The 27,500-nt window shown below is 43.7% G+C and overlaps 1 protein-coding gene across 2 annotated transcripts in view; it reads right to left on the bottom strand.

Annotated features, from left to right (window-relative positions):
* The window catches only part of LOC147033802 (heparan sulfate glucosamine 3-O-sulfotransferase 1-like), a 170,781-nt gene that overhangs the window by 113,086 nt on the left and 30,195 nt on the right, over positions 1-27,500 (bottom strand). Inside the window, exon 2 of one of the 2 annotated variants that reach the window (XM_085871218.1) lies at positions 2,428-2,528. The exons of the other annotated variant lie outside the window; for it this stretch is intronic. The gene's annotated coding sequence lies outside the window, so the exon portion shown is untranslated. The remainder of the gene's footprint in view (positions 1-2,427; positions 2,529-27,500) is intronic. 2 annotated transcript variants of the gene reach the window in all.

Below are 27,500 nucleotides of genomic sequence, written 5' to 3'. Positions count from 1 at the left end.
ACTCTTATACATCGGTTTGTTTACATGTCCTTGTCCTTGCATATGTACATTCCATTAACATCACTCCCATCCACAATAAGGGAATAAAAATAGATCATCTCAACTAAAGGCCAGAAAGCTTCCTTCCAATTACAATTAAAGACGTGGATGGAATATATGCGCACTTCCAACGTCCAGTCTTTGCTCTTTTCAAACAACCTGATCTCTGATTAATTATCAATTTGGATTCCATCCCAGTCACTTCAACTTGGGACATGGTGCTGCTTCTTTCTCAGAAATGGTTGAAGGCCCTAAGTATCAAACGAAGTCAGGAGCATCTCCTTGGAGATATCTCAAGCATTTGGCATCCTGGTTGCAAAGCTCTTTGCCCGTGGCATGGAAAGGTAAATTCATACCTGGATTTATGACTTTCTCCCTTCATGCAGTCAACACGTTGGTATACATGAAGTCCTCTCTTCTTGTTTTGCAGTGGGGTCTGGATTGCCAAAAGCAAGTGTCTTGGTGGCAGTCTTGTTCCTCATCCATATGAACAACCTCTCTGATGCAGATCACTCCACATTGCGTCGTAAGATGACCCATCCCACTGATAGGCAGAGAGCAGCCACATCAACCTCTGATAATTTTAGAATTGTTGAGATGTTGGTTTGACAAATGGAACACACATTTCAACAGTGGTAATGGAACGATCTTCATGTAGCTCTGGAACGACTGTCAAACTAACACACCGAGGTATTTCCATGGTTAGACACTGCAAGAGAACCAGTCTGATGAACTTATTGGCCTCCCCATGAGCTACAAACTTCTCTGAGCTTAACTGGCCTCCGAAGCCAGCCGCAGACTTGACATCCTCTACCATTCAAAGTCATTCCTTGAAATATAAGAATTATTCATGATCTATACGGCTTTTGTCTGGAGCTCAATGGTGTACTGCTCTCCCCAAGGGCTGGTGTGGCAGCATCATATCTTTCTCCCCTGAAGTCTGTGGAATCCAAGGCTCTCAACAACATTGGCATCCCCCATAATGATGTTGAAGCACAAGGCCCTTAGCTCTCACATCTCAGACAGGTCAGTTGCCTCTGTTTATTATCACCTCTTCTCTGGTCTTGCTCCATCTGCTCTCTCAGCCCTCTGATCTACCCCTCCCCCCCACCACCCTTTTCACCTCTCCCCAGCTCCTCTCGGCCACACAAGTTCTTCCACTGATCATCTCCTGGTTAAACTTACAAAATCCAGGCCGACCAGACACCTTAACACTGCTGTCCCTCTTTTCTGCCATTCGTAAAACTGCCTTAGGAACTGAAGGCGGTTCAATCCCACTGGTTCCTTGAGAGCTTCAACTTTGGAAGTGCACCAATATCTCATGTCATCATTCATCTCTACCTGTGATATTCTATACCCTCATTGAACCAACCAACCTAACCCAATCCTTCAGCTTGCAGTGTTCCCTTCCTGTCTTCTCTCTCTTCTCCCATCCACCCATTCCTTTACTTGTTTTGTCCAATTGTGGCTCCACTGCCGCACAGTCAGAATTTTTCCTCCAATAAAATGAGATTTTGAATAAATAAATAAAAAAAGGATTCAAATGCATTTGTAATTTCTGTTGAAGTACAATATGGAAGGTTTTCTATTGTTAATAATGACACAATAGTGTGCACAATAGGCAATGATTTTTTCACCATTCAGGAGCTTAATCTGGAAGTCTTTTGTTATTTTTTTTCCTTGTTTTTCGAAGATGTGACCATTTCAGAGTTACGGCTTTAATGAATTACTCACTAAATCAAAGTTACCCAGGAAACTGTTAGTTAAATTATGAATTGTTAAAATTAAAAAAAAAATTTAAAAAAAGTATTTCTGAAGTGACATCTCAATCGTTTTGAATTACAGGTGTGCTTTAAATAGATTGGGTTGTGGAGACAGGGGAGCGGGGGTGGAGAAGGTTTGGAGGAGGAATTAACTGATAGTTAAAGAGGAAGGGAGGAAGTAAGGAAGAAAAAAGAGGAATATAGTAATGACATGAATACATATACTGTACGTATAAGACAGTCATACAAATGGTGACTTGTCCGACAAATTTGCTTGTTCATATGAAATAATGGAGGCACCACCGACGACAACTGCCCGGGAGGCAAGGAGGATCAGGTTCGACATTTCAACAACCCAATGGTCTCCATCCGAGAGCGAGTGGTCGAAACGTCTGAGCTGAGCTTTTCCTGCTGGGTGGCTAATTTGGTGGTGCCTTCATTTTTTATTTTTTATTTTTTTTTCTGGGGAATACAAATATTCCCAACAAAAACCAGTTTTTCTGTGACTTCACTGGTTCATGTCAGGATTCTTTCTTTGAGATTCCCACCAAACTGTCATTGTGATGATATGATAGCTCAGAGGAGTCATGTTTCGGGAAAGTTCAAAAGTTGTATCAGAAATTACCAACTCGTGCAGCGAACTTCTTCAACTGGAACTGAGGGACATCATCCACAGAGGTGTTTAATGAGGTTGCAAGAGGCCAGACGTCAGTTTTTCTTCAATCCCTGTAGCAGTGAAAAAGTGAGTGAAAGGTAACTCAGCAGGTATGCCTCATTATTGATTGGCAAGAAAGTGACAGGGGTGGTCACAACATGAGGTTATTGGTGTGACAAAATTCTTTTTTTGAATTTTTATTTCTTTATTCCAACAGACTTTTGGGCACAGGCCCAAAGGACCTCGTTAAAACTAGTGGGGGTAGTGAGATACACAAAGGGTAGGGAGGGGTAGGCTTATCCAGTGCAAATAGCACATGCAATGCCGATGAATGCATGTATGACCACATCCGTTTGGGAATAGAGCTTCACCATCAGGTGCTGTTAAATATCTGCTTTTAGAAGGCACTCTCACACTGCTCGGGCCTAATTACAGGAGGGACGGCATTGTGCGATGCCTGCTGGCCTCTAATGGAGAAGAACGACAAGAAGCCGAAACGCCAGAGAGATATCCCCAATCCTTTCTCTCCGAGGATAACACTTATCCTTTTTGTCTGCTTTGCATGTCCTGAAACATGTCGAGAACAGGAACAAAAAATGAAAGTCTGACCTATATCTCATTATCTGTACTCGATCAGTGTTTCATTCTTGACAGTTTAAAGCTGCAAGTGAAATGCCAAGCCTTATGGCAATTAATCATACTTAATTATTACAAATTGCATTAACAGATATATAACGCCCCATCTCCACGAGGCAGCGCAAAACTTCCTTTTTGTCCATCCATTAAGCTGATGGCTTGTGTTTCTCATCTGGCTGCCATGACTCCACCTTTCCTTAACTGTCCGAGCAGAATAAGTTGCATTTGTATGGAGGTATCGCTATATAGGAAATGAAATATTCACGAACAAGTGAAAATAACTTTTCCTTTTTAAAATTAATAAACAAAGTTGGGGCTCATGGAGGAGCGAGAAAACTGATTGGATCAGGATGTAACGGGACAAAACGAAAGGAAGGAGGGACACACTAACAGCAGGGTTGAGGGACAAAAAAGAGGGAGAATTGCACAAACGAGGGATGTGGGGAATAATGAGGGGAGGACACGTCAGGTGGACAAGATGGATCAAACTCTCAGGAAGAAAAAAAAAACTTGAAAGTTGGAAAGAGGTGGACTTGGGGAGTGTTAACGGGCAGAGAAAAGTTCATGGTTTTGAATCGGGGATGATCTGAAATGGGGGTGAACAGCTGCCTTGAAGACCGGGAGGGAAGAACAAGATTGAATAGGATGTGGATGATTGTTCCACCGGATTTAGGTATTTTCATCAAAAGAGGGTTGATGATGGACCATGTGCAACCTGCAGAAACTTGGGGAGGGGGTGAGGGGGACAACGCATGGAAAGAGCAGAGGGTGCAAGACAAGAAAGAAGGCAGTAGAAGAAAGAGACCACCAACCTGTCTCCGAAGTGAATGTGATAAATCTCCATAAATGCAGCTTCATCATGGGAGATTCCAATGATCTTGTCAGGGGCACCAACCAACCCAGAGTTTACGATGAAAAAATAACCAACTCGCTTCACTCTCCCGATCCTACTCTCTCTTTTCTATCTCTCTCTCCTGTCCCTCTTCTTCCCCTCCTATCCCTCTCTGTTGATAATCATGATGATGGAGAGGGGGAGACGAGCAGTCAGACAATAATGCTCCATATTATGGAAGATGAAGCAAAGGTGAAGATAAACAGCAGGGAGGAAAATGTATTGGGATCAGGTGAATCGGAGGGGGCAGGAGGATTGGGGTTAGGAAGGAGGGTCAGCAGCGACATCGTGAATTAAAATATTCACATTGAAATAGACAAGTTGTACATATCTCTAAGAAAAATAATATTCACTAGAACTGCCAATTTATAACTGCTGGCAGTGATGACCGGGTACCCAGACGTGTCTGCCTTTGACACACCTGATACAACATGAGACTTAAATCATAGTCGCAAAGTTTTGCATTGATAGGATAAGCGGTGCCAGAGAAAACATTATTTAATGGTGATACAAACACAGGCCTGCTTCGAGACGGTGAGGAACAGACGAGTTACGAACCGGGCAGCACAAAGCGTTCAATTTCGTTATTACTGGCTACCAGATTCAAATAATTAAATAATTATGGCTGCCAAACTGCGTGACCGATCAGGTTGAAATTTTAAACTTTTGTTTCATATGTCGCCTAAATTATAAATGTGAAGTTTCGCATATATAGAAGCAGCGGTTCCAGAGTAAACATTAATTAATATTTATCCTTCAATCTAAGATGGTGGCCAAACCATGTGACTTAGGGCAAAAAACACGTTTATTAACCATTCGTAAATAAATAATTTCATTACCTCTCAATGTATTTTGATGTCACGTCAGCACCAGACAAGAAGCCAAAGACCCTTGTTACCAGACGAGTTGGTGGAATAGTTACATCATCTGCTCCCAAGTTGGGAAGTCGGCGGTTCAAAACCCGGCTGGGTCATACGAAATATTTTATAGGATGGTAGGTGCTGCTTCCTTGCTTGACATTCAGCACTTAAAAGGTTAAGAGTATGGAGAATCCCCAAAGGTTGGCAACCATAAGGGAGGAGGAAATGCCCCACTGAGTGTCATGAGAAAGGCGGTGTCGTTGATGTGACATCACTGGTACCCAGAGTGCCACAGGAAGAGATGTCACGTCTCCCAAGCTCAGTGGCTGTGTTTGTGTCTGTGGTTGAGCATTCGATGCCTTTTAACTCATGGATGCGCATATTCGCGAACTTCTTGCTGGCGAAAAATGACGACGCACTTTCTGATGCGAGGAAGCGTGCGTGCGTTGCTTACACACTGCCAAGGAACTGAAGGGCAGCGTTTATTCTATACCCTCCCAGTTGATGGGGACACGTCCTCTGCTGCTGTCGGTGCATTAACAGCCTTTTTCATGTCAAAGTTGAACGTTGTTTTCGAACGATATCAGTTTCGTCAACGAGCACAGAGGCCGGGTGAATCAACTGCTCAGTTAGTTGCTGCTTTATGTGAGATTGTGGTTAATTGTGAGTTTAGTGACCTCTCTGATGAAATGATACGAAGTTAGCTCGTGGAAAAAAAAACCCTGACAGGTCGTATACGTAAACAGCTGCGTTTGGAACTGGAGCTTACACTGCAGAAAGCCCTCGTAATGGCGGGACAAATCGAATCAGCCATGGCGGAAGCAAAAGCAATAACATTTGGCACGTCGACGTCCTTTCGGGAGGTTGAATCGTTTCCATATTTCCATAGTCTACCTTCCTGGAGCATTTCAAGAATGCACTTCTTACAGAACCAAAATTACACTTGGTGACTTCCCTAAAAAAACAAATGATCAGTGTAGTTGGTTGTCTTAAAGTACAGGTGAGACACAACCATGTTTCTTATGGTCTTGCTTCTGCTCCCAGTGCATTGCAGCGAATGATGTCACAGCTCATCGCTGGCCAGGAGGGCGTCCAGTGTTACCGAGATGACATCATTGTGTATGCTTCATCTTGTGAGAAACATGAGGAACGTCTTCAGGCTGTTTTGAATCATACTGATCAAGCAGGCTTAAAACTGCATTATGACGAATGTCATTTCAGGAAGGCTGAACTTTCTTTTCTGGGTCACGTGATCTCAGAAAAGGGCATGAGCCCAAACACCAAACATGTAGTGGAAGTAACACAAGCACCACCTCCAAAGGACTCATCTGCTCTGCATTCTTTTCTGGGTTTGACTTCTTGGTACTCCAAATTCATTCCAAGTTATGCAACAGTCGTGGAGCCACTTCATGCCTTACTGCGCAAGGATGCCGACTTGTGGACCGATGCTGCGCACACTAATAACCAATTGAAAAGGTAAAAATAATTGATTTCTAACAGCCCTGCATTTGCTCTGACCCTACTCTGACCACCATTATGATCACAGACGTATCTGATTATGGACTCGGAGCAGTGCTCACTCAACTTCATGAGGACTCTACAGAGGAAACAGCAGCATTTGCCTCACGAACGCTCACAGAATGTGAACGCAAGTGCTCCGCAGTAGAGAAGGCAGCACTTGCCTGCATCTGGGTCATTTATAAATGGTGTACTTACCTCTAGGGTCAGAAATTTATTCTGCGTACAGACCACAGTCCACTGACCACAGCACTGTCTTCGAAAAGTCTTGGTCGAGCTGGAATGAGAATTGCACGTTGGTCTGCATGCTAACTGTTGTTTAACTTCAAAATTGTGTACAAAGATGGCCATCAAAATGTGACTGCAGACTGTTCATCTCGGTTACCACTCCCCATGATGAACCTTACCATGAACCGGATGTAGAAATGGTGGATTTAGTGTCCGGTGACTGTGCTGCTGTACCTGTGTAACAATTCAAGGAAACTTGCAATAGATGCCTTATTTTACAGAAAATGTGAGGATATCTCTCCAGAGCGTGGCCTTGCAATGTGAAGGGCATTGACCCAAATGTACTTCCCTACTTTTGCATTCGGAATGAACTGGCTGTACAGGAGGATTACTTGATTCGGGGCACTCACCGTGTGATAGTGCCGACAGAACTTCAACCAAAGCTAATATAGCTTGCCCATGACATGCATCAAGGTATTGCAAGGACTAAACAAAAGCTGCGTAACCTCCACTGTTGTCTAGTGATGGACTTCCAAGTGGAAGTTGCCATCAAGTCACACATTACTTGCCAAATGCATGATAAAACAGCTGTCACTCGGGTACCACCTTTGCAACCAGTTCCACTCCCTAATGCTGCTTGGGAAAAGCTTGCCATCAATATAGTGGGACCACTTGATAACAGCTAAATGGACTGTCACTATGCAATTACCTGAATTGATAACTTCAGCAAATGGCCAGAAGTAAATGGGTGAGTGACCTTCTGCAAATGGGATGAAGGTCCTTCAACCTGCTGAAAACTTTCAGCAAAAAATTCAACAAATGGGCAAGTGACCATACCTTGTGTGTGCAAAGATTATGTTAAAGGTTAGAGTTCAGGATAGTAGTGAAAGGCTATGAGATTTCAGGAAGGCAAACTTTGAGGGTATGAGGAGAGAATTGGGTGATTTAGATTGTGAGACTAACAATAGGACAATTAGCATCAGTGAAATGGGAAACCGTTAAAGATTAAATGTGTAGAGTACAGAGTAAGAACATTACAATAAGGTGTAAAACTAGAATTAGAAAGAGACCAGGGTGGTTGAGCAGTGAGATAAGGAATGCTATTGTTACTGGCCGGGCGTCAGCCGCCAACCGACCACTCTGAACGGAGCCGCAAGTCGAGTCGGCCCGACCGATATCCCGGAATATATATCGCCGCCCGGATAACTCCGAGCGACGGGTCCTTGTACAAGAACCAAAATACGCCAATCGGCAGATCACGTGGGGAAAGGGTCGATTGCCAATCTTCAATTTACCTAAATATCCACGTGATCTAACTACCGGGGTATTCCACCCTCGACGGAACCCGTACGGAACAAACCGCCGAGGCGAGCTTGTCCGTGCGCGATTCCGAGCGGCATAATCGCCGAGAACCGTCGGTCCAAATGTCCCCCTATTATGGCAAACCAATGGCTTTCTAACTCCCAACACACGAAAAGTTCAGTCAATGAGGGAATGGACGCAAAGAGCAGGTTTACATTCACACAAGGACATTTATTATTATGAAACACGTATGCAATTATACAAGCAACAAAAGAACGACAACCGTCTACTTATTATGTACAGTCATTTACACTTAACAGCAGTTCCTACTTATTAGACGGGCCCACGGACACACGTACGTACGTACGTACACACACACACACACACACACACACACACACACACACACACACACACACACACACACACACACACACACAAACACACACACAAACACACACACAAACAAGAAATGGTGGCTGAGGCCTTTAATCATGAGCTCCAGCTCGGAGGACAGGTGAGCTGAAACTCAGAGCCTAACTCGAACCTCTCCACCTCGTGTGGTCTTCAACTTGTCCGGTCCCGGGCTCCAGCGAGAGTGAGCTGGATCCAAATTGCCGTGAGCCACGTTCCTTCCCGAGCTCCCGCGAATCCTCCCGCGCTTCTCAACACGTGCCAGTGAGACGAGGCGCCGATCCTTCCTGTCGATGTGTCGCTTCCCTGAGGATCCAACTCCAAGAAGAGGCCGATGCGTCGCACCAAGCCAGGAAACAAAATGGAGAACAAAAAGCTCCACGAACCAAGAAGAAGAGGAAGAAGAGGAAGAAGAGGAAGAAGTCTCCACTCGCAGCTCGAATTGAACAACCGGCTCAAGTTCCTTCCAAAACAAAGCAGCAGGCGAAGTTCACTGAGCCAGCCAAAGCAAAAAGTTTCCGAAGGCCTCAAGCCAAGCAAGCCAAGCAGGACCCGATGGCCTGCTGAAAGACTGCTCTCTCCGAAGCAAAAAAAGCTTACTCCTCCCATGGGACTCAGCACACGAACACTGCACACGGGACTCAGGACGGGAATCTTCACGAACTCTGCCACGGGACTCCCCCGGGACTCTTCACGAACTCTGCCATGGGACTCCCACACGAACAAAGAAAGGATCTCCTCTTTATTCTTCCCACCCCCTCCCCAACACCAGGCGTGACTCATGCCCTCGTGATCCACCCCCCCGCTCAACCACGGGTGGGAGGGAGTTGTTGACGTCACGGGATGGCAGGGTTTTTCTTCCTCTTTGCAGAAGAGTGGGAGGGACGTCTCCATTGTTCGCTCCCTAACTATTAAATCGATCTAATCGATTTCAAAACATTGAAAAATGGAAGGTGAGCTATCTATGGAAGAAGCACTTATTGAAATAGCTGACTAAAGGAACCGGTATGTTGTGTGCAATTGAATTCCAAATTCGTAACACTATGAAGGAGAAGGAGAAGGCATTTATTGGGTTTAAAATAACAGGACTAGAGTTAGATTTACATCACCATCAGAGTAATCAGAGGCAAGTTAAGAAAATAACACATTAGTTTGACTTCAGTTGCGAGGAAGGTGTTGGAGACATTAACTAAGGACCAGATGAGGAACCATTTAAACAAATACAAACTAATTAAAAGTTGTGAGCATGGGTTTACCAAATGAAGCTCTTCTTTAACAAATCTTTTGGAGTTGTATGAAGCAGTGTCTGATTGGGTGGATGAGTGAAATGCAGTGGATGTAGGATATCTAGACTTTAAGAAGGCATTTGATAAGGCACCACATCAGAGGTTGTGAGCTTAAGTGAGAGCTTGTGGAGTGGCTAGTCGGGAAGCTAATTGGATTGCAAACTGGCTGGGCGATAGGGAGCAAAGAGTGTCTGTGAGTGGGAGGATGTCTTGCTGGGAGGAAGTAAGAGTGCTCAGGGATCAGGACTCAAACCATTACTATTCATTATTTACGTCAATGATTTGGACAGTGAGGTGAAGAGTAAGCTTTTCAAATTTGCAGATAACACAAAGCTTGGAGGTGAGATGGATAGTAGAGGGGGTGGTGAACAGATTCAGGAAAGTATTGATACTTGCATTGATTGGGCAAAAGATTGGCAGATGGAATTTAACCTGAGCCAGTTTAAGGTGTTGGGGATGGGGAAGAACAATGAAAATATAGATTACATGATGTAGAGTGTAATTTTGGAGTGTGTCACACAGGAGAAGGATCTGGGGGTGGTCATAGATATGGGAGGTAAGCAGTCAGCAAGGTGCCAGGCAGCTATACGTAAAGCAAATTGGGTTTTATTTTGTATTCGGAGGGGGATCATTTGTAATTCAAAAGAGGTGGTGTTAACATTGTACAGCAATTTAGTGAGGACCACATCAAGAACATTGTGTGCAGTTTTGGTCACAACAACTCAGGAAGGACGTATATGTCATAGAGAGGGTTCAGCACAGGGCTACTAGATTGATTCCGGGCCGAGCTAGACTCAGCTATGAGGATCGGATCGGCTGAAGGAGACAGAGCTTTATACACTAGAAAGGAGGTGGTTGCGAGGCGATATGATAGAGATGTTTAAGATAATGAAAGGGAGAGATAAAATAAGTGCAGATGAATTATTTAACAGAGTAGACAGTGATAGGACCAGGGGCCATAGCCTGAGAGTAAAGAAGAGGAGAGTTAAGACGGTGGCAAGGCAGGGGTCTTTTACTCAGAGTAGTTAATGCATGGAATGGTCTCCCTGGAAAGGTAGTGGCAGCAGAAAGAGTAGAAAAGTAAAAATTAGAATTAGATTGGTACCTGGAAGTTATGGAGATAGAAGGGTGTACGGATGTTGACGGGACTTTTCGGGAGTTTGAGTATTGATGGGTGATTGTGTGCATGAGTAATGAGTGCTGTTGGGGGTCTTGTGAAGAGGTGTTTTGTGGTTGATGTTGTGGGTTTTTTGGCCAGACCCTTGCCCCCTCCCCTGAGGGGAATAAGAAAAAGCAAAAAAAAAATTCAGAAGCTATAAAAACTTAAATAAATAAATAAATAGATAAAATATATTTTTTGCATTTTCTTCCTTGAATCTTGTGCAGATAAATTGGTGCGGAGTTCGTGCAGAAATGATGGGCAGAATGGCCTCCACCTGTGTTAGATTTCCTTGCAAGTCCTTGTAAGTAGCTTTTACGTCCCAAGTAACATCTGCTCCAGTTATCAAGGTCCTGACTACGATCTTCAGTCGTGAAGGAAATCCATGGGAACTTATCTCTGACAATGGAACTCAGTTTGTTTCAACTGAGTTTGAAACATTCCTGCAGTAAAGAAACATCAAGCACTGCCGTAGTTCTATCTCTTATCCACAAGCCAACGGGGAGATAGAATGCTTCAGCAGAGTGTTTAAGGACTGTTTACATACTGGAAATCTCGAAGGGATGCCCTGAAAATCATTCATACCCGACTTCTTGCAAACATATCGAACTACAAGACATGCAGCAACTCATCAGACCCCTGCTGAACTTCTACATGGACGTACATTTCACACCAAGTTGCACATTGGGGACCGTTTAATCAGTGTACCTGCTGCTCGACTCGAGGATGTGAGATGCTGCGTTCAGCAGAAACAAGAGAAGTATAAACTGTACAGAGACAAGTGTCGGGGAGCGAAAACTTCCACCTTCCAATGTGGTTCTTTCTTGCGAGTTCGGAAACCTGGACTTCACCAGAAAGGACAAAACAAGTTTACCCAAACCCTCAAGATCAATAAACAGAGAGGTCCTGCTACTTTCAGACTCTTTGACGGGAAAGTGTGGAATGCAATTCATCTAGCACCTGCAATTCAGACCTCAAATGGACTTTATACTGGAAGTACGAAAGGTTCTGAGGACGATAGGGCACATAGCCCTGTCCAACAAATGCCTCCACAAGTTTTTACCCCAGGTGTTCGTCGTGGGACGAGATATTATTGATCCCCTGAATGGACCAAGGACTTTGTCATGTGACATGTTATCTTGCATTACATGCTTAAAGTTTTTTGAGGGTTTTCATTACCAGTTGTTTTCACAAAAAAGGAATATGTGGTATTGGGAGTGACATGAATCTTAATGATTGAATGTAGAATCGAGATTGATGTCAGATAGTTGTGGATTAAGGGCAGCAGGAGACGCCATTAAAAACAGTTGAGCTGATGAACCTACATATCGGCTGACTCTGCAACACAACAGTCTCGTCTAACAGTCATGTGTTGCGTCTCGTGTACTTGTCTGTATGTACATGTTTGTGCGATGTGTGTGGCAGCTCCACTGCAATCCTTAGATCCTGTGAAATAAAATAAATCTTCGCTTCAATAGAATTCTGCAATTTGCTCTGCATGGTGAACATACGAGGTGCTTCTAAAAGTAACAGGACTGACCTCACAGAAATTTTATTCCAAAAAATATATTGAAATCACAGCTTGTCCCTTTCAAAAGAGTTTCCCTCCAGTCTCACACACTTGTCCATCCACTTCTTACACGTTTCGATGCACCCCCGGAAGGCTTCTTCTGGAATCCTCCGGAGCTCCTTGAAATCGGGACCCTTTGATAACCTCCTTGAGCTTGGGGAATAGGAAAAAGATCACAAGGGGTCAAGTCTGGCGAATACGGGGGTTGCTCCAGAGTTGGCACATTCCTCTCCACCAGAAATCGTCAGATGTTCAGGGCACTTTGACAGGGGCGTTGTCATGGTGGAGCATGCAGGCGGTGTTCTCTCATAGATCCCTCCTCTTGTCCTGGACTGACCTCATGAGGTGTTGGAGGATCTCCTTGTACACGTATTGATTCACAGTTTGACCAGATGGAAGAAACCCGAAGTGGACGATGCCCTTGATGTCAAAAAACGTGATGAGCATCACCTTGACCTTCGACTTCCACATCCTTACTTTCTTTGGTCTTGGTGATGCCGGACTTGTCGAATGATGACTCTGCCATTTGGTCTCGGAATCGTATTCCAATATCCACGATTCATCACCAGTAATGACTCACCCGAGCAGGTCTGGATCGTCCTCGAGACGCTCGATAATGTATTGACAGACAGTGACTCTTTGCTGTTTCTGGTCCTCGGACAACAGCTTGGGGACCATCTTTGCGCACACCTTGTGCATTTCTAGATTTTCAGTGATGATGCTCCAGACAGTGTCCTTGTTGATTGAAAGTACCTTAGCATTCATCCACACCATGAGTCGACAATCTGCGCGCACCATCTGCTTCACACGCTCGATGTTGTCCACCATTCTGCTCATTGAAGGTCTTCCAGACCGTGGATCATCTTCAACCTCCTCCCCTCCCTCTTTAAACCTCTTGTGCCATTCAAATGCACGCGTTCATGACATCCTTTCTTCCCCGTACACTTGCTGCAGCATTGTGAAGGATTCGGAAGGTGTTTTGCCAAGCTTGGCAAGAAACTTCAGATTGCCTCTCTGCTCACGACTCATAGCACGACGGCTCAGATGAGACAACATGTAAAGCACGACCTGTAAAAAATCACACAATGAGCGCAGTCAACCATCACCAATCATATATATTGCTGGAATGTTGCAAAAGACTGCGACGCAACCCGCTCATTCAAGTTGTGTAAGTGGAGCACACAGCAGGCTCAGTCCCGTTACTTTTTAGACCGACCTCATATGTAGAACACATGTCAAATCATAGGCTGTCGATACGTGACAAATGTGATGATCCAGAAAAACGTCAAGTTGATCACAGCAGAGGGGTGTCATTGGCGTCTCTTCTCAATCATTTTCTACCTATTTATTAATGTGAAGCAGGATAGTTGCGCATACCAATTAAAAAAATGTTTTAAAGAAAATCGATCATAATTATAAAAATTAGAAGGGCACTCGGTAGAGCGCATACCTCCGCCATGCAATGCTTGATCCACGAGAACATATCAGGCCCAATACTTTTTGAAATATTATGCCAAACAACACTATATCGTTTTTGGCCCGATCTCTCAATGATGAAGATTCACTTCAAAAATTAAATAATTCTCGTGTTCAGATCCAGATTCGAATCTTCAAAAAAAAATCGAATAATTTATTCCGCGTCACACACCCAACCAATCCCCCAAGTTTCATTTCGAATTTCAAGTTTCCAATTTCATTCGAAATGCAAACAAATTGATAAGATATTTGTCTACACTTTTTGAGATATCGTGCTATATATTCGTTTCACCCGATCTCTCAATGGTGAAGAATCACTTTAAAAAGTGATCGGATCCGGATCTGTATTCGGATTCAGATCTTCACCAAAATTGAATCAACTCTTCATTGTCAAACATCAAACCTGTCCAAGTTTCGTCCGAATCCGTCCACATCTTTTGAGATTACGTGCTATATGTCATTTTTGGTCATATCTCTCAATGGTGACAAATCACTTAAAAAAAACTGTAGTAGTCGGATCCAGATCCGGATCTTCAGCAAATTCTCATCAGTTTGTCCTTGCTACACACCGAACCTGTCCCCAAAATTTCGTCTGGAGCTGTCCATAACTTTTTGAGATATCCTGTACACAAACAAACAAACAAATGAAATTGCTCGTTGAGCAAGGAATTGCAGGAATAACTTTGTCATATTTCCATGATCTCTGAAAAAACAAAAACCTGGAAATCAATTTGGTTCTTATAAGTCGATAGTGCTACTGTTTAATGAGTTACAGCACTTAGTTTGGTCATGATCATAACTTGGAAGTCAATCGGACTTGGAATGGAGTTTTTATCGCAATTTGAAAGTTTTGACCCAACCCCCGTGACATTCGACCCCCGACCGCTAAGAAGGGTGTTGGTGTGACACCCAATGAGACATGTAGTTGGATGCAGTATTGGAAGATGCACATTTTGGATTTATTTAGTTTGAAGTCGATAGGACCATTTTAGTGGACGTTATTGCGAAAATAAGAATTTCGGCTTTTCGGTGACCTTGACCTTGACTTTTGACCTAGATTCACCAAAAACGACGTGTCTAAGTTCGACCATGGCCGACGTCTATAGCCAGATTGGTCATGATCGCTGAAACAGTGTGGCTGCTCCAGGGTAAACAAACACACAAACAAACAGACAGACAAGCCTGTAGGCGACATGGGTGGTCGCAACATAATTGCATACTAGTCATACAGTTTTTGACGGATCGGGCTGAAATTTTTTGAAAAAAGAGGTTGATTATAGTGCACATTAAAGCCTGAAAGCCGATTTTTGATTTTCGAAAAAATATTTTTTTTCGGATTTTTCAAAATTTCAAAGTCCCGTTGCGAGGCAACGGTGATGTCCACAGCAACGGTGCTCAAAGGCATAGAACTATATCCTGGTATGAACCTACCTGTCAAGTTTCATCAAAATCAGTTGACTCCTCTGGCCTCCAGAGCTGTCCATAACATACAAACAAACAAACAAACAAACAAATAAAAATGACGGTAAATAGACACCCTATTTTTGAAGGACTACCATTTGAAAAATAAAACCTAAATCAAAATCGGCTCGAGTAAAATTTTCTAAATATCTCGAAGTGTTTAATTCCGAAGTCTCGTTTCTCCACATTCAAAACTGTAGGACAAGTATTGAAAATAATGAACGCGGTTTTTCGGCCGCTGCACAGCAACGGGTGGTTGCTTAACAACGAAACTCAAATGCGCACACTCCCAGCTCAAATGGCACCTGTTTGCCAAGTTTCATCGAAATCGGTTTGCTGGTTTGTGCTGTGGAGCCTCACGTTGCACGCGTGCGCGCGCGCACGCACGCACGCACGCACGCACGCACGCACGCACACACACACACACACACACACACACACACACACACACACACACACACACACACACACACACACACACACGCACACACACAGAAAACCCGACAATAAGGGTACTCCAGCGACCACCCAACAGACACACTGAATGACACACACACAACCGACCAACATAATTGCCGAAATCCAAAGGATTCCGGCAATTAACAAACAGATAGAGAGGAGTGAAAAGATAACCTCCTTCACCTTCAGTGGCAGAGGTAACAATAAATGCCATCAATCTTTAAAGGGATATTCACATTTTGTATGGGAGAGGTGGATGGTATCTCATTGGTGGATGACATAAACCTCATTGTTTTCAACATAAACAACCCTCAATAGTCAAGTCACATTTCAGTGCTTTACAGATGAATAAATATTGTCAGAAATCTCACATGCAATGAAAAATGAATGCTGTTATTGATCATTTCATCAACAATTCTTAACACTGGGAGCTTTTCAGGAGGGTGGGGTCTCCATGGGGGATGTGGGAATATATTACATGCATTAGAAAGCTTTCAAGTGTCACTTGGGGGAGGAAAGGGGGCTAAGGGTTCATGTCTCGTTCTGGCAAAGAAGCTTTCACTGTCATTTATCAGTGATCGATTATTCTTCCAAATGAAGATGCTTAGGGTGACAGTAGCCGATAACACGTGTGAAAAGCTAACACACGGCATTGATCAACATCAATAAATCAGAAAAAAATAACACTCATGTGAGAAATAACAGCAACATCCTTTAACAATGACAATGAGCATTGAAGTTTGTAAAGGAAACCTTTGTAATGCGCAAAGTACACATGTCACCTGTCAAACAGAAAGGCAACTGTGAGATCGCTGGTTCACGATATTCATTAAAATAATACTGAGCAGAACATTTGTGGAGAATTCCCAAAAGCAGACAATATCAGTTATAAATGTGTTTGAGAATTGTACAGCAGAGTTGGTACAAAAGTACATGCGTGCAAGCAAGCGCACACACGCACGCACGCACGCACGCACGCACGCACGCACACACACACACACACACACACACACACACACACACACACACACACACACACACACACACACACACACACTACATTTATACCCTGAGCCGAACCGATGACGAGCTTACTCGAAAGTAAAACGGACAAATTGATAAGATATTTATGAGCCTCATGACACATTTTTTGTGGCCACCTCCTCTGTGATTATCTGATTTTTGTGATCTATTTAAATGCCCCTCATCCTTACAATTAGTCAGAATAATATGGAGAGGAATTGGGGAAGTTGGGTATGTAAAATCTAAAATGTCAAAATGCGTTGGACGTTCAAAAAGTTATATGAACAAGATACTCAGGAATGTTCAGTACACCATCACAAATGATTGTAACCAGGTGTGAATTGGACAATTGTGAGTATCTTCTCTATTGACCTTTTCGAATGCCCTTCGTACACAAAATATCATGTGCAGTATTGTCTGTTGTTATTTCCTCGCCCCCCCCCCCCACCCGCTCCAAGTGTTTAATTTCACTTGTATGTCACCAAGCTATAATTTATTTTATTTCATGTATATATATATATATATATATATATATATATATATATATATATATATATATATATATATATATATATATATATATATATATATATATATATATATATATTGTTATGGTGGTGGAAATTCACAGAACACCATTCAGGTTCCCCTGAGATCAGTTATTTCGATAAGTACGTGTTTTAGGTTAGATTCCCCCACCGATGTATAATGGGTCTTGTTCATGTGCTGGGCTGTGAATCTTTGAGGTAGCCGTTATTCTTTTCTGTCTTTTATTTTCAACAACATCTCAACAACGCTATCAACTTACTCCACAACACCACCATCTTCTCGACAGCGCCATCAACATCGCGACACAATCACGCCCTCCTCAGCAACAGCGGCAAAATGCCGTTGTCGCAGACACGCCACGCCGCATTGGAGGCCACATTCCACCGTCCGTGTGCAAACAGCCGTGAAACGGCTGATTAGCATAATCGGATCAAATGAGCTCTGCCTCGGAAAAAGCCAGCCAATCAGAAATGGGGTTTCCACCAGGGGTGAAAGGGCAGAGGTGAAAGTAGGCGGAGCCAGCCTCGAGTGACTGTTCGAAGGGCGGCCAACCCCACCAGATAAAAATGGCAGAGTCAGTTGGAGTCACGTCCTAAGAGCCAGTTGGAGATCCAGTTGGAGTCACGTCCCAAGAGCCAATTGGATAGCCAGTTGGAGTTGAGTTGGTGTGGAGCATCAAGAGCGAGTTGGGCTGGATCGAGGCGCAACGGCAGAAGGACGGAGTTTGGAGTCGCTGAAGAGAAAGGCGCATCGATGCTGCGTCGCGGTCCGGGCAGACGGCCCGAAGAGCTTTGAGCGGCTCTGAGGAGTGAACGGGCCCTAAAAGAGCATCAACTCTAAGAGAGCAAGGCCCGTTCGCTCTTCTGAAGCATCGTCGGCCAAGCCCGATCGACCAGGCCACGGGGAAGGCCAAGCGAGCAAAGAGAGCCGCCCGCCAAGCTGCTTAAGCCACTCAAGTGACTGGCACGTTTTGCAACGCCCCAGGTGGAACAGAGGCACAGGGGTTGCCGACCCGAAGACGGTCGAGTCACCACCAAGGGACGGCCAGGTAACCAGCCCGGTCTCTTGGAGTCCTTCGGTCATCCCGGCTCTGAGTACCATTAAAGGCTCACGAGCCCTATTTCTTTTCCTTGGGTTTTGTATGGAAGTCGGTGGTGCCTTGTCTCATTAAGTAGGAATTGTGATTAAGTGCATGATTGCGTGTACATTATCACAAAGACCTCGGCTATAAGCTTTTTGCTCGTGTCTTGTCCCCATCCCCCCACCTCCCCCCCCCATTGATTACGTGCTTATTATAAATAAATGCCCCATTCTTGGAATGTCAACCTGCTCGTTGCGTCATTTTCTGCAATTGACTGCCACGGCGCGCTCGGGATGTTAACTGGCTATTAAGGCCAATAAAAGTGATAATCTGGTCCTACGGCACTTGGCGATTTAAAACCGCTCGGCTTCAGACACGGAACGAGCAAGCTTAAGCGGCTCTTTTCCGTACGAGTCCCGTCGATGTATAAACTCTCGGTATTTCTGTCCGCGCGAATAGTTAGGTATATCGACAATTCGGTGAGTAACCCTGTAGCGCGTGGACAGAATAATTGACAAGTTTATAGTGCATTAAAAGACACCCGTAGCTGGTTTTTGGGGTTGTCCGGAAAGCTATGACTGGATTCCGGCCTTCGGTGGGCGCGCGACTGCAATTGGACTGAAGCGGTCGTGCGAACACCGACGCCGGTGGAAATCAGTATCTAAATATATATATATTTAGATACTAAATATATCTGCGCCAGACGAGATGCCTCGGTTGCGAGCGATGCAGTCAGACACAGACCAGACTGAAGCGCCCTCGAGCAGATGGGGATGCAATTATTCATTCCTTTTTCCGTCCTTCGCGGCATGGTCCACTCATCCGTGGCCTGCTCTGATTGAGCGGACCACGTGTCGCGGCTCCGCCTTCTTGCAAAGGACCACCCCGGCTCTGGTCTGCTCGTCGCCCATTGGCCGGAAAATGAGGCATACCCATATTTGGCGCCATGCCAGAATGAAACGCTCCGTGAGCAAGGGAAGAGCGCGGACAATGCTGCGAGCAGAGAGTTGTTGTGTGAGAGTGAAGATGGCGTTGTTGTCGTTGTTGTAAGGGATGTAAAAAAATCCTCTATAAAATAACCCACAGCACACGTCCACTTAATTCCCATTAGACACAGGGGATGGGACCCAAACTCGTAACACACACTTACCGATATAACTGATCTATAAGGACTCTGGCTGTTGTGTGCTCATGGCTTCCAGATTCACAACAATATATCTATATGTACATATATCTATATATATTTTGACATCTAGATACATATATATTTCTACAAATATATTTTTTAACACACACACACACACACACACACACACACACACACACACACACACACACACACACACACACACACACACACACACACACACACACACACACACACACACACACACACACACACACACACACACATATATATATACAAATATACACATATATATACAAATATACACATACGTACACACACACACACACACACACACACACACACACACACACACACACACACACACACACACACACACACACACACACACACACACACACACAGCCAAATGTGCACCTGCTCCAATATCGATAGATTGCAATCGCTATTTGTGAGGAGGTAAAATATTGTTGGGGTAAGGTCACCAGTAGGAAAAGTGGGGCAACATTTTAATCATGTATACATCATGGAGATCTGCAAACGTTGATCTGGGGATGTCAGTGGAACTCCCCCCCCCATCCCCTCCCCCACAACCCTTCCTTTCTATCCAGGTTGTTGACGCCAGTGATAGAGTATTTGAGCTGCCTCCGACTTCGATAGAAACCTTCCCATCCATTTTGATCTCCATTCTCATCAGTCCTATTCTTCAGTGTACTGAACATTTTTGTTTTGAATTGCCTCTTGCGCTGGCAACCAGAAAGCCATGTATGTGGTCCAGACATTCAAATTATTGAACATATCACAAACAGGACTGAGTGGGTGATACAAGGTGGGCATCTTGCCCTTCCTTACTCGACTGGGAGATTTATCGAAGGTTCAATGGAGCATTGCTCAATTTTGTGAGCCAGATCCCCTGGATCTCACCTTATGCTCCTGAATTAAATGGGGGCAGAAATGAATTGCATCATATCATCGGTATCCCCAGCACAGAACCAAGGTACAGGAGTAGCTTCTCTCTGAAAACACAGGTAGGTTTGTATCCTCGAAGTCTTGCACTGCCTTTGATCTGGCGTTCAACCTCAAGTGCTTTGAGCCATCCGTCCATCCAAAACCACAGTGGGCTGCACGTGTTCATCGAATAACCCACTCCATATTCACCTCCCTAAACCCGATCGTTTAACTCTCCTGCAGGTCTTTGTCTCCTTTTTTATTCTGTCTATGAAATTGGCCTCCGTGGCACTAAATGTGTCACGTGACATTTTTCCTTATCACATTCCCTGCTTTCTCTCATGAAGAGCAAGCATATACAGCGACCTTCTGCTGGTTACATCCTTTCCGTGAACATGGTTATGGCGCTGATACCATGCCTGCGTAGATCAGTGCTGGAATGTATATCTTGGCATTGCCACCATCACACAATGTGCTACTCCTTTTTTTCATCAGTGTACGTGTCTGCACATGTGCCTTTCCGTTGCTGTTGCCTTTTCAGTACATGCACCTTGCATTCTCTATTACTCACTCAACGTGTGTTTTATTCGTTCCTTATTTCGTTTATTTCTTTTGTTCACCAAAGGCATTTCTCCCAGAGCACTGCTCGGAATAGAAACCAAGTCATTTTGATTTATCGCTCCTCACTGAACATATTACGCCACCTGGAAAAATGTCTGGAGCATCTCGCAAATTTTCAGGCCGAAATGTACTTTCTCTTCCTGTCTTTATGATTGAGGATATGACGTTAAAAAATTTTTTTAAGCAGAGACAATGCCCAATTTTTCTGTTGCATGAGAAACGAATTATAATTAAAAATAAATAAATAATAATAGCACGCAATACGAGTTCCCTTTCAAGGAACTGCAATGCAGTTGGAGACCATTATGCCCATCAATGTCTACACTCTACACTATGGTTGCTTTCCATGTTCCATCCTCTTTTAATGCTGAGTGAGCGTCAAGCAAGAAAGCGGCATGTAGCATTTTTAAAGTCTTTGGGATGACTCGGCCATGGTTGAAACCACCGACCACCCAGACTCAGAGTAGTCGAACCGTCACACCACCGAGTCTGGTTATAATGAATTATGAAACTAAATGTTTTGTCCAAATCAAACCACCATGTTATTTGTGCACCTTTTTTCCAACTAGTCTACGAAAAATCAAGAAAAAGACCGCACACAGCACAAAGCTGGATTTGAACCCGCAACCCCGCCTGCCACGGGTCGATAAGCCGACAGAGCAAATTCACAGAGGCGATTGCATCGAGGCAGACAGCACAAAGCCATCGGTGTGAAGCAGTCCGATATTATTAGACAGAAAACAGTGGGACCAGGGGGATACATCTCTGGTGTGAATTTGCTGCAGGAATCTGACTGTGTTTGGATGGTACAATTCCTTCCAAAGGAAATGTGGTAGCCTCCCACCAGGCTAGCAGTTTTAGTCTTGGCTTGGTGACAACAGAGCATTTTGTATTTTCTCATTTCAAAGCCCCAGTTAACTGTTATATTTTGGAGGTAGCAGGGTGTTTTGTTCTGAAAGAGCCAACGGAAAGTGGTCCTGACCAAAGTTATTTTAACCGAGTAAACTGACGACTAATTTGGCATCACAATATTCCAAACAACCCTTTTTCTCAAGTCATCCCAAGCATGCCTTCAAATAAGGAAAATGAGGTCCAGTAAAGAGAGTGGATGAGGCAAGACCTCCCAATCCGACAGCAAACAAACACATCACGGATGAAGTGCTTTGCATTAGTTGCTTGTGCTTTACACAAAGGTATTCGTGCAAAAGTATGGGTGGTAGCAATTACAAGATTGACCATTTCCTTAGAACTCGACAACTCAGGAATATCTCAGTGATCGTTCACATGAAGCTCCATCTGGTCTGTCTTTGCTAATCTTTGGCCTTTTCGAGAGTGGAGAAAATAGCTCTACTGATGAACTGGAGGCCATTTTCATTTCTGGCATGCAATGATGATACAAGTCATTTTCCTTCAAATAAGGAGATTAACCAGTCATGTCTGCAATGCTGGAATCGCCTTTTAAGGAAGATTGTGTGACGGAGAATCAAGAAATTGGCATGACAATGGACGAAGTACCACTTCGTCGTCAGTGAAGTCCACACAGACGTTGGTATAATTGAATCTCTTTACCAAGGTTACACGGAAACTTGAAATGGACCCTGCCATGTTTTGCAGACATTAATTTCATTAACAAATACCTCCATGTCATGTTGCTGCAAAGCTGAGAGGCAAAATAAGGCAGAGCTTTAATTTGAGGTGAATGACAATGCCACGTCCTCCATTTAACCGACTCACGTGCCGATAGAAATGCTGAGACAACCAGAGCCGGTGCCTGAAGCTAGGCCGCAGGCAATAAGAGGTTGCAGCAGCAATACAAGCTAAGTGCTCTTTTTTGTACACAGAAATCTCAGGCTCATGGAGGAGCTTAATGACAGAGGGCAGCAGGTTCACAGGCTGAAAGAGGATCAAAGGGGTACACAGGGAGATAAAGACTTCACGCATGAAGAACAAAAATGAAGAAGCAATCGAAATGTTTCATTATCGCCTTCTACTCAACTCTCTCCCCCCCTCACCCCTATTTCCAGCAGAACATGAATTAAAAAGAAAACAATGATTGCATCATACGTCAGGAAGGAAAGGATGTCGGTAAGTGGGGAAAGACACACTTCTTCGATAGAAATAACGAAATGCTCAGTTACATTTTGTACATTTTAAACTTGATAATACTGCTTGCCTTTGCATTTCCCATTACCATCAGCATTTGCGATTTGTGACATAATCACGAAGCAGTCTTTACAGGGCTTTCTCTTTTAACCAATCGGATGTGTGGATATTGAATGTTGTTTTGGATATTATATGTCAAGGTCAAAACATCCTTTATAAAGTTGAAATAATTAAAAAATGCTATTCCATTGATGGAAGAAAAGTGAAAAACAATTCTGAAAAATGAACTGATAGGATGGACTTTGGCCCCGTTTAAAAATGATTGTCGACATTTCTGTGAAGCCAATGAGATGAAGAATATGTGGAAGAAGTTGAAGGATGGAGGAAACTTCTGATGGAGATGAGAACCTCGTTTATGCCATGTCTCACATTCAATCACACTTTTACCTCGAGGGCTTCAATCAAGCAGTGGAACAATATCTCATGTTATCCCCCAGCCCAACCCATGATAACTTATCTCCCCATTAACCCCACATAACCCAACTCCCCTGCTCTCCTCTCTCATTCCCTTGCTTTTAAGTCCAAATGTTGCCCCAGTTCCCTCTAGTTGCCACAAATTCTCAACATATTGCCGTTTTTACTTTCTGTCACCCCGCTCTTCCATGAGCCTTGATCTTGTATTATAAAAGGCTCAGTGAACAAGTTGTCACTTATCATGCAAGGTCTGTTCACACCTATCCTGCACTGCCTCCACTCATTGCATATTGCTCAACAAACTCGTCGAGCATAAAAAAAAATTTGACTTGGAAAGCCTTCTTGGCCCAGGAATCGCACTTTGCGCACAAAGTGTGATGTCAAGGATGTCAATAAATCAACAGAAGCATCTGCACGACGACGACGACGACGTCGTGCCATTACTGAACCGTTGTCATAATCACATGTGCTTCTTCATCCATCTTGTCGTCATCGTGTGTACCTCCTGCTTTGGCTTTCATTCCTCCTCCCCCTGCTCTGTGGTGTTCCTTTAACTATAAAGAGGGTGATAACATCATATCGGGTGCCAGAAAGTGACAGAGATACAATGGTCAGAGCGAATTTGAACAACGGAACTAACATGAACCTCATAAACCCACTAATGGAGACAAGGTATTGAATGTTGCAATAAAGCATTGAAGAACTTACATCTTGACCTCCAGAAGAAAACAAAAAAAAATAGCAATAATGCTAAAAGGAGCAAAGTAAGTCATAGAGGCTCCAGCATTATATTGCAAAGTCAAAGAGTATATTTGGCAGGGCCTACAAAAACGAAATCCAGTGTCTGTGAAGATATATGGAATGCTATCGAAGGAACATCTTACATTATAATTAAAAGAAGGATAAACCTCCGGCTACGCGCAAACTGCAAAAAGTAGATACTGTCACTCACAGATCTCCTCTGATATTTGTGCAGTCTGCGCACAGCTTGACGTTTATTCTTCTTTCAATTGCAATTTTCCCTGACTAGCACTCCAGATCTGTTTGTGGACCACAGGCAGGAGGGTGTGAGCCAGAAATGTCCTGATGTTGCAGCAATAGCCGGAATACAGCAGGTGGTTTTTGTTACCCCATACACACAAAGTGAAAAGCAGGGTGAGGCAATTGGTTCACTTCTGTCTGCATGTCTGTCTGTCCGTCCGTCCGTCTGCAAACGTCAATTTATGATTGGGGAACAACTTAATTTAAATAGAATGTTACATTTTCAACATGAATCGGAAAGGAAAACAAACCTGTCGTTTTATCGTACTTTGCCCATGCGTGCGATTGGGATGACTTCAGAACCAAAGAGGAATGAGATAATTTTTTATGTCAGTCAAACAAAATTGAAAATCATTCCAAACAGGAAACTTACTGTTTCTCACAGGCATGAATAACTAATGTAACATGTTAAATAAGGTGGCGTAAAAGGTACTGCATCAATGGCGGTAAACTCCTGGATGTTTTTTTTTTCTTTCTACAGCCTTTAAATTCTTTATTTCAATTGAATTATACACTTCAACACTGGAGAACACAAATCACCTTTTGGGCACTTTTATAAAAACTTCCGTTTAGCAGTACTTTGACAAAATATTATTTCATTCTACATCATCACGACCAATCTAATTTGCTGCTTGTAGATCCCGCCCGAGCCCTTGTTTCTCAAAACTGCGTGGGGTAAGGTGTTCGATAAATTGTCTAGTTTGGTATTAACAATTAGTTACCTGCTATTGGACAACATTTTGGAAATGTTCACCACCTGATGAACCTGAAGGTATGTGGGGGAAAAAGGAACAGAAAAAAAAAATCACATTCAACCCAACAGGTGTCTGTGGCAGAAAAAAAAGGAGGATAACAGGGTGACCTGAAGTACAGTGCAATAGTGCATTTTATTACTTTCCTTATGAGGGGGAGGAGGCGACAGGTAGTAATGGAGAGGATCTTTCACGACACTAAACAACTTTTTACATTGATGGAATGGTCTATGAGGATAAACATCAGCTAAAGAAGAGTCAGAGGGAATTAAAATTCAATGTCACAATATCTGAGCACTTGAGGATTCACAGTGTTTGTTCTCGTTACAAATTACATGTCAAGACCAACAGGAAGATTATCTTTATTTAGTGAGAAGGTTAAGTGATCCAAAGAGAAGCTGATAAAGGGACAGGAGTTGTGATGTGATTGGAGGAGTTTCAAGAAACAAAGTTTGGTGGACAACATGATTCGGGCACTGTGAAAATGTCTACTCATAGACGTAGAAGATCCTTTCATCCTCACTTTTCCCTGACTTTGTTATCTTCAATTAGATTAGCATTCTGGCAACTGAATTTTGATAAAAAACAGATCTAGAAACAAAGCATCCGCAAGAAGCACAACACAACACAAGACAATCAAGTCAATGTGATGAGTCATCCACATATTATCCTGCTAGTTATGAATAAAACTATGGCAACATCTCCCACACCACTACGACTACCCTCCTCCAATCTCATACTCTTCCTATTCCTTTTCCAGAATTTCTTGTTTGTAGCTAAGGAGAAGGGAAGATGGAGGAATTCTAACATCTATAATTTTTGATGAATCGATTCAAAGCTCCAGTATCCAGAAAGTTCTTGCCTCAGCCGTTTGGCACTTATATCCAGGGTCAAAAAGTTGGGCCTTTGAGCACAACATCACCCGATTGTCAATATGATGGAAATTGTCGTTGAAACACACCGATGGTGATTTGTGTAGGTGGAAGACAAGTTTTCGAGAAGCATTTGACATTCGCAAGTTGAATTTTAAAAGCAATCAATAAACCTTGGTTGAATTCAGTTCAATGTGAGATTGGGGCTGACAGGATAGCTCACATGTATTGTGCTCAGTCACGTTTGAGCTGCTTTATCTGAGTTCGATTCTGAACCTGACTATAAATCGTCATCCTGGTGCCTCATAGTCAGGGAGTTGCATCAATGATGTGCCGTCTGTCGGCTGGACAATAAGCCAGGTGCCCCATCGTCTGGTGAGCATTACGGATCCGAAGGAACCTTTCAAAATGAGTCGGCCATGTGTGCAAGTATGCACCTGGCCAAATTCCAAACTAATGACGTCACCACCAATGAGAATAACAATGGCAAACAACTCTGTGCATTTTGTCGAGTGGCTGCATCACCACTGTGGACACCAGAGAAAGGGTGTGGCCAAGAACTAAAGAAAAGGGAATTTAATGTGAGACTGCAAACTAGAGGAAATGAAAGTCTGGCATTGGAAACACCTTGTTTACATATGTCGAAATGGGGGAACTATTGATCCCGGTCTCCCCGTGAGCCCCTCCCCTCCCCTGTTTCCTTTATGCACTCATAAACCTTAGCTCAGTTCACCCTTTTACTTGCAGGATAGTGTTTCCTCCACTGCTCTCATCATTCCCTTGTGTGCTGTGTCAAACTGTAGTCCCACTACCCTCCCAGCCTCAACTCCCCCATCAGTTATTGCTCTTCAATGAACCGGGATTTTGGATATAATAACAATGGAGGCCCAGATGCTGGACAGCACTCGAAGTCGTTTTATAAATAATATGCCATGAAGAACCGAGCTGGCTCACGAATGGCCTTCAGGTATTATCTCCCTGCTGAAATGTTTGGACCTAAAATATGGAACCTCGTGCATGCTTTGTGGTTGATTCTTAAATGGCCTCAGACCAGCATGTCAGGTCAGGTCAGGTATGGGAGCATGTGCCAGAACAGCGCGTCGCTGCATCCACTTTCCGCCGGGACTCCAGGGGCCTCCATCTGGCCTTCCCCCAGGCAGATGCCAGGACC

This window comes from Eptatretus burgeri, chromosome 1, assembly GCF_056783735.1.
Source record: "Eptatretus burgeri isolate ZD-2024b chromosome 1, Ebu_testis_v1, whole genome shotgun sequence".
NCBI lineage: Eukaryota > Metazoa > Chordata > Myxini > Myxiniformes > Myxinidae > Eptatretus > Eptatretus burgeri.
Note: the sequence above shows the minus strand (reverse complement) of the source record. Positions and strands in the feature narration are given on the sequence as shown.